We start from the raw sequence: 12,684 nt of genomic DNA, 5'->3' as shown, positions 1-12,684 counted from the left end.
AATGGCAAGGGCCCTTGTACTAGGTGGTAACCTTAAATAATTAGTTGTCGCCCTTAACGATGGTACAACCCTACTACAAGAGATAGATGCATTCCAAAATCTGAAAGCTTTAAATAAGAATTCAACTCGGTCCCGATATTAAATAATAAAAGAAAAAGTATCTAGAGGTAAGTTTTCGTACCCTGAAAGTCACTGAAAACAATTACAAAACGGAGTTTGTATTCCGAAATACATTATCTGTAAATATTTGTTTAAAAAAGAAGGAAAAGACGGGGATAAAAAGGGAATTTATTAATTAATGGAGACGTTCTCTTTGAATAAAATATGAATAGGTAATCAGAGGAGAATTATGTAAAACGATCTAAGTGCGGGGGAGGACGGCTTGTCTACTGGGTACATGACCCGTAGCAATATGTCAAATTACTTTTATTTGAAGGGCTAGCACGTTACAAAAGTTCAGAGAGTCGTCTTAATTTCGCCCCGTGCTAGCACTCCTGTACAGACAGTAAAAGAGATAGGTAAACACCCCCCCTCCTCCATAAGATTGCATTAAAGCTCCATGAATAATTTTGAAATTAAATTAATCATACATGTTTCAGGCATAAGGGCGTCTTGCACAACAAAATTAAATAAAATTAAATCTATGACCTCTTGCTCTGATATTATACTGTCAGAGCAAGAGACAAATTATTTAATTTTATTTAACTTTGTTGTGCAAGACGCCCTAAATGTGCTAATTTTATATACCTTCATGAAAATCGGGTAGTGAAAAAAAATATATGTAGGGTTTGTAATGGTAGTGATGGCCTTTGTAGTTCTCTGTCAAGGTCTCAAGGTTTCTCTCTTTGCGAAAAGTGTCGAGTTCAAGTTACGATCATTTTTCTTTTTTCCACGAGTAGGAACCTATTGCCACTTTATTGCTTCTCGTCTGCCAAGTCAACTCTGGACAGAATGTTAAATAAGTATTCATCAAATCGTGTAGGTTTGTTGCCCCGGTAGATACCAATAGCGTGTAATTAAAACATTCCCAATTTCCCATGCACATCACAATTAGCAGGTGGAACTTTTTCATTGCTCGTGAGCGTAACTATAGAGCTTCCACTATATATTATTGTATTTTTGACGTTGCCTTATGTCTGGTAATTAAAGTTGGTGTTCCTTTGCAGTCATCAAATATGTATGAGATTTTAGAATGTCAAACAACCGATAATATAATGGATATAGTATAGCGCCTTATTGCGGCAACTATCATGGAAACACACACACGCACTCACGCCTTGTACTAATGTACTCCCTTGCGGGGTAGGCAGAGGTGCATTGCTGCACCCACTTTTCGCCAGAGTGTTATGTTAGTCCCAATGTAATAGGGGGCGGGCCTATTGCCATTTAACGGGCACATCCAAGACCCGAGAACAAATATCTGTGTTTAAACAAATATCTGCCCCAGCCGGGAATCGAACCCGGGACCATCGGCTCAGTAGTCAGGGTCACTAACCACTACGCCATTCGGTCGTCATACTATCATGTAACTTTTGACAGAAATGTATGCAGATTACCGTAGAAAACGTTCGGTAATTTACTTCGCTAACCGTTGGTTGAGCTGCTGAAACTTTCAGCAGACTCGGGCTGTGTTACATTGTTAGTGAGAAGTGATCGCAGCCGCCGCTTCCGGTATTTCACGTGAACTTTGACACGGTAGTCTTGGTAGCTGGGGGGTCACTCTATACAGGCTGTTGCAAAAAGGCATACTAAGCCGAAAGGGGGTGACTCAGGGTGTCATTCTGAAGAACTTTTGTTCTACAAGTTTTGAAAATTCATGAAAATAATATAAAAACCATAGAAACTATGTTGGTCACGTGACTTTTTTACTATGGAGAAAGATTTTTTTTTCGCGAATTTCCAAAACTTATAGAACATAAGTTGTTCAGAATGACTCTCTGAGTCACCCCCTTTTTGTTTGTATAACGAAAAATGAGGTTTCGGAGTGCTGCTGCGCGTAAAGTAAAGTATTGTTTATTTGCATGAATATATTATATTATATTATTTATTTATATTTAATTCTTTATTGCTTAAATATATAATAAATGCACAAAAGGTGGGCTTATACGTGTTACATAAGATAAGATATTACATTATAATGTCAATTAAAATTAAAAATGACTATATTCTACCATGCAGGCATGCATAATCCTAATCCTAACTAATATTATAAATGCGGAAGTAACTGTGTCTGTCTGTCTGTCTGTCTGTTACTCTTTCACGCCAAAACTACTGAACGGATTTGAATGAAATTTGGTATACATACGGTCTAGACCCTGGGAAAGAACATAGGCTACTTTTAATCCCGGAATTCCCACGGGAAACCCTTTTTAAGGCGAAGCGAAGCTCGCGGGCACAGCTAGTACATAATAGTAGTGCACGCTATTTTTATAGTTATAATGATTATGTTAAATTATTTTATTTTATAGGTATATTCACATACAATGTATATTGTTCTTGAATAAATAAATGAAATGAAATGAAATGAATAAAATATTAAGTGCTGATTTCACGACAGCGCTAGTTCATCAGTAGAATACCGGAGCATCGTATTCTGCGTTATCCGTTACTATCTATGTATAGATAGGTACATTACACAAGACACTGTGGGATGTTTAAACCCGCCCGATTTAAACCACGGTGTATATTATTATGTTCGTAAACACTATTAAACAAAAGCAATAATAACAATAACGGAAAAAAATAACTGAAATTATATTTCTACATGAACACAGAACTGAAATAAACCAAAAAATATAGAGAATTTTATTTAAAATACAAAGCGCTCGAATATATATTTTATGTAAGTGCTTGAGTATATTATAGGTCTAAATAAAGACTGATTTTATTTTTGAATCAGGCTAGACGGGACCATATTTTTTTGTTATAAATCCTCTTTATAAAAATCAATAGGTATTTTACTTGAGTTGATCTTTTATCGTCGGCTCTTTATGAAATGAGGGAATATTATCGAGAAGAAGAAAATTTAATACTCGATAGGATTAATCCCGCTTTATTGTATTTTGATGATATTTTTTATACATTTTAGGTACACCTCGATAATCTTTTAAAATGTACCTAAAATATTTAATTCAGGGGCCTGCTTCTCATTAATACAGGCTATTCTATAGCCTAGCTATGAGAGCAGACGCTACAGAAATCAGTCTACCAATTATGTATTTCAACATCCAAATCCTAGCCATAAGAACTTTATTGTAATCACCTTACTTCGAATAAATAAATTCTTCAAATTCACCAATTCTTCAAATTTATTTGTTGATTAATATTAAAAAATAATTACAGAATATAGGAGTAAAGTTAATTTTCCTAAATTGTTTCTAATTTTTATTTATTTAATTATTGCAAGGCGCACGGTACCTTACACATCATCATCATCACGACCTATCACGCCCCCACTGCTGGGGCACGGGTCTCCTTCCAATGAAGGAAGGGTTTAGGTCTAGTCCACCACGTTGGCCTAGGGACCTTACACATAGTTTTTCAAAATATTCTAGGAGAATCGACAAATAACCACTTTCCTAACATTTAAAATTAACGTTATTTCTTTTTCTTCTTAAATCATTTATCAATTTAATTTGCCTTTGACGTTTTCTTTGTGAAATATCTAATTTTTTTCCGTTTTCTCTCTTCGGATTTATATATTTTATATATTTCGATATTTATACCAATAACGCCACATAATCCTTCGATTAACAATATACGAATAACATGGTATGTCACAAACAAAAACAAAGCAAAAAACTACAATGAATAGGTAAAGACACAAATCTTCTAACCGAACTCATTCAATATAAGAGCTCAGTGGCAGAATTGAGGTTTCTATTGCACCAACACTCCATCTTGGCTGTATATTGTTAGTCTAAGACTTAATCGGAATCCCTTATTAAGTGGTATGTATTATTTGTATCGATGTCGTAAGTAGTGGCTGTGACAAGGTCGATGCCAGGGCTGTATTTTGTATAATTATACCATTTTAGTCTAGTTGTAACTACCCCATAATTATTAATAATTCGGCCTACATTCCTGTAAATTTAACAGTACCTTACCTTAGATAAAGGACTTTGATAGTAAAGGACTTTCAATTCTTACTAAATAATACAGAATTAATTTATGATCTGCAACCTAAAAAGCTCCATCCTGAGGAACCATATAAAATAGACTGAAAAATTATAAAGGAGGTAAGTAAGTATATTATATTTTTGAAAATACATCATTTTATGCATTACTTTAATGCATATTAATTTTAAATATATTGCATAATTTATACTAAAAAGCGCACTCAAACCGAAGTTAAACTCACCCAATTATATTTCAGGAAAGCCACGAAAAAGCGCAATCGCAGACCAAATAAACATCCAATTTTATTCCCACCAAAAAGTTCACAGAGCACTAAACCAACTGGCCACAGGCAATATTCACAGACACCACACAGCACAGAACGCAGTCCAAAAACGTTCGAATTATGAATTTAAAGGTGAACTGTCAAAAGTCACGCGTAAAACTTTTCGATTCGTTTAAAAATAGCAGCGACCGACGCGTCTTCTCCCGACGACGCCCGCGCGCGAATGGAAGGGTTCTATGGAAGGGAGGCAGGGCAGGCAGCCTGCTCTGTAGAACTGAACCTTAGCACATACACTATAGGAGCCATGAAACTTTGAAATTATAGCCAATGGGACAGCTTACAGATGTTTTTGGGGAATTCGTTCAGAAATTCTAAAGCTATTGTTTTGTTATTCTCTATCAAACTTCCTGTTCAAAAGGAACTTTGCAAGATTTTTGTAAGTAGGTAAAACGGTTTCGACTAAGTTGTTTTTCACTTTAAACCTACCCTTATTCATTGCATCAGGCAGGCTATAAGTACATATTAACAAACAGTGGGTCCCATCTGGACATAGGCGTCCATGAAGCGCCATACTCTGTCCTGGGCCTTCCACGGCACTAGTTCGGGCACGAAAGGTGGTCTTATCGCTTATAGCAATCTCTTCCAAACTACCTTTAGATGGATGGACTTAAAGAGACGGTAATGGGGTACAGTGTATTACAATTTAATTAATACGAACTAAGATGAACTAAATGAACTAATACGAACTAATTAATACGAACACACGAACTAAGTTATAGTTATAATCTGGAAACTGTTGAGTAAGCTGCTCTGAGTGGCTGTTTCCGTGAAGTATGATGGATTAACTACAATGGCCTGCAAAATAGACACTTCACTTTTAAAATCCGTTTGTTTGTTGTGAACTATACTAATAATTGGTTTGTTGTAAATTCAAAAAGTTATATTATAAAGCGAAACTGAATGAGTCAGCTCGTCGTTCTGAATAAGAGTTGTTCTATGAAGCTTGTACCTAAATCCGTGAAAAAAGTTCAATATTCGACACTACGAAACTAACATAATAATATAACTTACACTAACACATATAACATAGAACTTTTTTTTTGACACGCCAATACTAGGTAATTGTAAAGATTACAGAGTAAATGAAAGCTATTCAAAAAATTTATCTGAATACTTCTCATTTTAAAATTGTATCCTATGTACTTACTTATTTAAAGAGTTATTGCCATTTTAAAGTGTGATACTTGTTTTTGTTGCCCACTGTACTTCACTAAAATAAGACACCTTTAATTTGCAATGTTGCCTTATTGTTACCAACCAGCACAGCCAGTTTCTGCGAAAACATTCAAACTTAGGGCTGATTTTTCAATAGTCAATTAAGAGTTACGCTTTTAGAAATAGGTAAAAGAAACTCTTTATTATTCTCTGATATTTATCTGGTTAATGAAATAATGAGTATGGCAATTATATTGACAATATAGAAATAGCATATCAATGATAATTTATATTTTATTGATTTGAAGCTTTTTTATTTAAGTAGGCATCAATCGACTCTACCAAAGTATGTTATGTAACACATATTCTGAAATCAATAACATGTAGAGCTCAACTGTATTTTCAAACGCTATTATACAACCTTCGGTCACCGCTAAAACCTTTATACATCGCTTACCCAGCTTTCTTCAGGTATAAACATTTTTAATAGGACACATCACAGTTCACTTGTTCGTTCTGAAGTTGGCAGTGAATGCACTCTTGTACCTTTTCAAACTAACAAACCACCTATTCCTTCTTTCAAAGATTGACAGTGGGTTATTTTACAAAGCACAAAAGTGTTATCCCAGCCAAGTTCAGAACTATCAAGTTGTTTAGACCGAACTAAGTAAGTAGTAAGTATGCCTGAGCCCCTATCACAGGCTAACGTGACAATGCGCTAGCGTTGTACGATACTACACAACATATGGAAAAAGAACAGCGCCACCGTAGTCACTCACAAGTTTTCCTTACATTTTGACAGTGGCAGTTGACGTTGCGCAACGTTAAGGCACTGTCCGCACAGCGAATATTTCGCTTCGCGATATTAGGCAATTCGCCCGAATTATATTCCGCGCCCGAAGTTCGCCAGTTCACACCGCGAATAAAATTACGCGCGATTTTTGTCACATTTATGCAGACCCCGGCTGAGACGAACGTGTATTTTTTTCCTCCCGATTTTTTTTCCGCTAGTGCGGATACTCTTATAGTAGGTATTTAATGTGTTACAGAATTGCGAAAAAAAAATTGCGCGGTGAAATATTCGCGGTGCGGACAGGGGCTAACGGAGGTTCGATAATATTGTAATCGCTGCACTGGATGGTAGGTAGTATGTAGTATTCCATTTATCGGGCAAATTCAATATCGATGAACAAAATATAATTATTTGTAATGTAATGCTTCTGGAGACTTATCTTTTACCTATACGTTTGTATATCAGAGTCTTTAGTGATGTTATACGATAGGTACATTTCACGATTCAAGTCAGTATCTCTACAAACTGAACGTTTATTGAAAGACCTCATTAAAATAATCTGATACTGAGAAATTAATTAGCTTGGAAATGTTCAGATTTTGATATACTATTGGGGATTTTCGACAAAATGTAGGTAAGTATATTCGTTATATTATTTGATTACACTCGCGAGCAATGAAAAAGTTCCAGTGACATATGGAACGGCAATGGTAGATGGATTGGGTTAGTCCCGCTATGGTATGGTCCCGGTATGGCACCCTCTTAAAATACCTATCAAAAAGTCCCGCTATGGTACCCATCTTTTAGATCTACTTTACAACAGTACCAAAAACTGAAGGGTACCATAGCGGGACTTTTTGATAGGTATTTTAAGAGGGTGCCATACCGGGACCATACCATAGCGGGACTAACCCGATGGATTTTTCTCATTGCTCCCCAGCATGTAGGTATTAATTATTCAGTACGCCAAAACCAAGCTAATTTTGTTTCAGAACAAGACTATATATACTTATGTCGTCAATTGGTTGATCAGTCAAGTCAGCACAATTTTTTTTGCATGACTATGTTCATTTCATCAGACAAATCATTCACATTTAAGAGCCTGGTTATAGATTATCTGTGCATAAAAATCATGAAGCCGCCCTCTGAAGCTTTTGTGACACAGTGGTAAACATTTTTTTTTGCAATTGACAGTATAATAAAATTGTAGTTTATGTCGCATTTAATAATGAATCTTAATCTTAACTTGTGTTTTAGACCGCATGATTTTTATATCACAGATAAATTTTGTCCAGACATAGTAAAACAGGCTCTTGTGTAGCAACAGTACAATACAACACAGTAAGTAGGCAGACCTTACGAGTACCGTGCGAATCAAAACAAGAATGGTCGGATAACTCGCCTATCTATTACTTATCTTCATAAACCAGTGGTTCCCCTACCCTTAGATAAGATAGCATAATGATATATGTATGTATGGTTATCGATAGGCTGGCCCGCTATCGGATTGATATACAGGGTGTTGCGAATACCGTAACCGTAAGTTAAAATTCCACGTAAACATTATATCTTTTGCACCCCCGAACTTGATTTTGAGGATACTTACTTACATATTTTATCGATTTTTTTATATTATTTATTTATATAATATGAATGTTTGCTGTGGGCCCAGAACGTCCATATAGACAAAACGACGTGTGGTATTATAGATGTGTGTTTAAAATAAAAAAGATAAATGTGGTCCTAGTTGATCCAACTTACGGTAAGATACTTTCTAATACTTCTACTAGAAAGTTCTCTACTTACTATTCTAATACATACATTATAATCTTGTGGGATAAAATAAAGTTGTTATTGTTTAAGTGGGTTAGTTAATTTATGGCCCACCCTGTACATGTTCCCTGAGGGGGTGATTCGACACAGCCGCCCCGCTCGTAAGGGTCAAATTAGCATGACACATTCGATCAATCGATTTGTAGCCGTAGTCACAGTGAAAGTTAAGTTCTTGTGGTTACTGTGCTAAAAGGTTCCAGGTTAGAATCCTAGCCAGGGTGTGATAGTTATACGGAACTCTTTTTTTTATTAATACAGTCAAGGGCTAAAAAACTGATCAATTTTAGAGTGACCTTGCCCCTCAGATTCTGAGGGGTCAGGTTTCTCTTCCTTTTTTGTAAGTACCTACCAACATATTTTTTCAACCCCTTTGATTATCACGTACTTACGCATAGTTTATTCATACCATAATATTTAAATCAATTAGCGCATTTACTAATATATTCTTGCGCCAAAGATATATCAGCTTGTGCCCATAATTAAGCCACATATTTTTTTGTTTACACAAGCAGGCAGGGGTCACCCGACTAAACTTCCTCGAAACAGTTTTTTACCTCAAATCGAGGCATATGTCTGGGTTTACTCCGGTTTTACGTATACAATTAGCTGGGCTGTAGGCCCACGTTGTTCCATATAGCAAAGATAACGCCACTTTATTCTAATTTAAGAAGTGGAGGGTAAGAAAGGGCTGGTGTTTACAAGCGTATTGATATTACAAAATAACGCCTTGCGACTAAATAATTATTCTTTCTAATTTTAGTCTAGACATAGTACCTATCTATACGAGTGGAGTGTCAACAAACCTTTCTTCATCACGTAACGCACGGTACGGAGTTAATCGCAACACCAGAGAAGACCACTTAAGCTCCACCAGTTGAGCTTTTGCGGCACGAGGCTCGAATTAGTCTCGCTCCGGTCGTGCCCAAAACGAGCTTTAACGCATTAACTTTACACACAACACACAGTACGCGAACAATAGAGACCTCGGCCGAATAGGAAGCTGAACGCCTTTGTAAATACTCCTCACTTTGTTTTCATATCTCTCGACCATAAAAGTAGTTTAGAATGAAATTATACGCATTTAAAAATACGGTACACAAGTACGCATTACATGACTGTATTATATATTTGGGCCGCGAAAAAATATAACCGGGGCCATCGCCTCAATATAATCAGTGGCTACCTATTATTTCACCTAGACCTAAAGAAAAATAAAATGACGATGAATACTATAGGTCTCAATACTGAACCTTGAGGTACCCCTTACGGAGTAAACCCAGAAGACAATGTAAGCGTGTTGTGCGAGCAAGCAAACTTAACTCAACAAAGACATCACTGTGCGGCTGCGGACTGTGATCTCCTCGAGCGTAAAATTGATATATTATACAATATGTTTACAAATAAACAAGGTGCAGGAATGGGATCAAATTACAGCGGTGACAAATGACTTGGCAACCTTGTGGAACACAAACCATGTTTGAAGTGGTGTTGGAAGATTTGGGAGGAGGGGACAGACGGGAGCGAAGTTTAAGTGACTACAGATGGACGTGTTTATTGTTTTAACACTCGTCGTGTTTTATAAATACATTCCGGGCCGTATGTTGTCCGCAGTTCATTGATGGCGGAAGGTCAAATATTTGGGTTAGTTCGATGTAAGTAGGCACGGGAAAGTGTATAGACCGCACTATTCATCACGACCCAATCACGTCCCCACTGCTGGGGCACGGGTCTCTTTCCAATGAAGGAAGGGTTTAGGCTTAGTTTAGACCGCACTATTAGTACGATAGAAATATTTGTATGCATTAGCTAAGTCTGTAGGTACCTACATTTATTTTTAAACCTATCTGATAGCTTCACCGTGTCAGTCTGACGAGCACAAAACAAACGATACGCCTGAAAAAGAGTCTTTGGGCAATTAAAAGTTTAAAACAACAGCCAATCTATATTCAGAATAAAAAAAAACAGTTTAAAAAACGAACGCTAACTAAAAATTGATCAGAGATTCGCCACGGTTCACAGAGTCATGCATTTTGATGCGGTCCCGCTTTGTCGATGACGTAATTGTGTTTGGGGGAAGGGAGGGTCCCAATTTGGACCCTGGTCTTTTGAAAAGGTAGATAGGTCATACTTTTCCTTAGAATATGGTGTTAATTAACTGATACAGCGATTGTTACTGGTAGTTTTACACCATACGATGTATTTTTTTTCGTAATTTCTGTGTAGGACGGGTCGTTAGTAACTTAGATTAAAATAATTAAACATACCGCCAACCCGCACTAGGCCAGCGTGGCGGACTAGGCTGAAACCCTTCCTTCATTGGAAGGACACCTGTGCCCCAGCAGTGGGGAAGTGATTACTCGTCGTCGTTATGAATAATTATGAAAAAACCTAGTAGGGGTCATTCTCCAGACTCAATCAAATGACATGTTCTAACAACATCACAATCAAACCATACCGTGATGCCACGGTCTTATTTAGCCATTATAAACGTTGATAAAACATAAAATTAAATATATTTTTTTATTGACAATAGCACCAAATGACTAGCTTTATGACGCCGTCTGCAAAAATTACCAACTCTATAAATTGTTTTAAAAATTGTTGTCATTTTGGTGTTGACATTTAGTAAGTGGAATTTTTTCATTGCTCGTGAGCTCGTGAGTGTACTAATAACCTAATAACCGTGTTACATAGATCACAAGGTGGGTCCACAATGCTAGGCCCGAGCAAGCAGTATTGGGGAAGGGGAGCCGCGGTAATAAATCGATTTACAGCGGAATCGATCGCATTTGATTTAATTTTACTGCTCATATTTATTACCGCTTCGGGGAATTTTATCAGGGATAGAGCCGAAACCGGAAATATATTGTACATAATATTTATTATCTACCAACTGTAATGTCTAAAGTACCTATAGTTTGCAGAAATATTCTACATGCTACTTAGATATAAAAAGTTTTACGTGGGAAAAATAGTAAAAAAGATTTTCTAATGAATTTCAAATTAATCTTACCAATTTCTTTATCAGGCATCGATTGAACTGATTACCTAGCGGGCCGTTCATTAATAATTCTGCACCTTATAGCGGACGCAATTTTTATTGAAATATTGCGTGACTGTGTAATGAATAAATATGTTTGTGCTCCCGAAAATTTGTGTTGTCATTGTCAGGCCGATGCGTATCGTCGCGTTATTTATGGTATTTTTCGAGCACATTTATTAATTTAGCCACCGATATTTTAATACAAATTAGATTGAGTGTCAGTGCATTAGAAACATATGCACTCACGACTGTAATCCCCGAAGGCGTAGTCAGAGGTGGCTCACAAGCGAGCCACCCACTTTTCACGTGATAGGTTGCGAACCATATCGCCGCTTTAGAATAAGTACAATGCACTTAGGATACACATCTAGAATCTAGATTTGCAGGTTTCCTCACGATGTTTTCCATCACCAAATGTAAGGGCAATAGAAACGTCTCGACAAATAACGACCCACTTCTACTACTGAGCTCTTATTTTGAATTAGGTCGGTTTGATTCGGCTCGGTTCGAAAGATTTATTGATTGTGCCAATGGTTGTCATTAGGTTGAACTTAAAACGGTTTATAGCAAACAAAATGCGGACAGCTTGATACACCATCTTGTTAGCATATTGTTAATCTCAGAATTGAACTACCTACTTATCTGCGCAAAGGATAGCCGGGTCAAAAGGTAAAATTGTGATATCGTACACACACAATGTTTGAATTGTTCTTCATAAAAATAGGTAATTATGAAATACACTTCATTAGACATGCAGGTATTTTATTGTACCTATCTTTTAGGATTATACAAATTTTATCGTTTCATGATTTTTACAACACTTTTTAGACTATTTTAGAGGTAAGTACTTATATACATATATATCCTACCTACATATGCACTCAGGACTGTAATCCCCGAAGGGGTAGTCAGAGATGGCTCACAAGTGAGCCACCCACTTTTCGCAGCACATTTGTACTCACGTGATAGGTGGTGAACCATATCGCCGTTTTGGGATAAAAGTACTTGTAAAAAAGATTAAATACGATTCTATACGAGGCATACGCTACATATTATTATGGCAGATAGCTGTTCCCGCGAGCTTCGCTTCGCCTTAAAAAGTTTTCCCGTGGGAATTCCGGGATAAAAAGTAGCCTATATTCTTTCTCAGGGTCCAGACCATATGTATACCAAATTTCACTCAAATCCGTTCAGTAGTTTTGGCGTGAAAGAGTAACAGACAGACACAGTTACTTTCGCATTTAATAATATTAGTTAGGATTAGGATACCAAACCAGCAGCAGATGATCAATATCCTACCAATAAGGTGAAGGCCACACTATCGGTCAGCCTACCCCAACACACTGGGTGTCGTGGATGGATCATGGGTCACGCGACGATGTGGTGCACAGTGCTTCA

At 36.8% G+C, this 12,684-nt stretch overlaps 1 protein-coding gene across 1 annotated transcript in view; it reads right to left on the bottom strand.

The window, feature by feature from the left end:
• The window catches only part of LOC105382773, a 146,487-nt gene extending 141,873 nt beyond the window's left edge, over positions 1-4,614 (bottom strand). The window contains exon 1 of the mRNA XM_048624783.1: positions 4,361-4,614. The gene's annotated coding sequence lies outside the window, so the exon portion shown is untranslated. The remainder of the gene's footprint in view (positions 1-4,360) is intronic.
• Between the last annotated feature and the right edge of the window lie 8,070 nt (positions 4,615-12,684).

Source organism: Plutella xylostella, chromosome 12 (assembly GCF_932276165.1).
Source record: "Plutella xylostella chromosome 12, ilPluXylo3.1, whole genome shotgun sequence".
Lineage (NCBI taxonomy): Eukaryota > Metazoa > Arthropoda > Insecta > Lepidoptera > Plutellidae > Plutella > Plutella xylostella.
The sequence above is the reverse complement of the archived record's forward strand: the minus strand, read 5'-3'. Positions and strand labels throughout refer to the sequence as shown.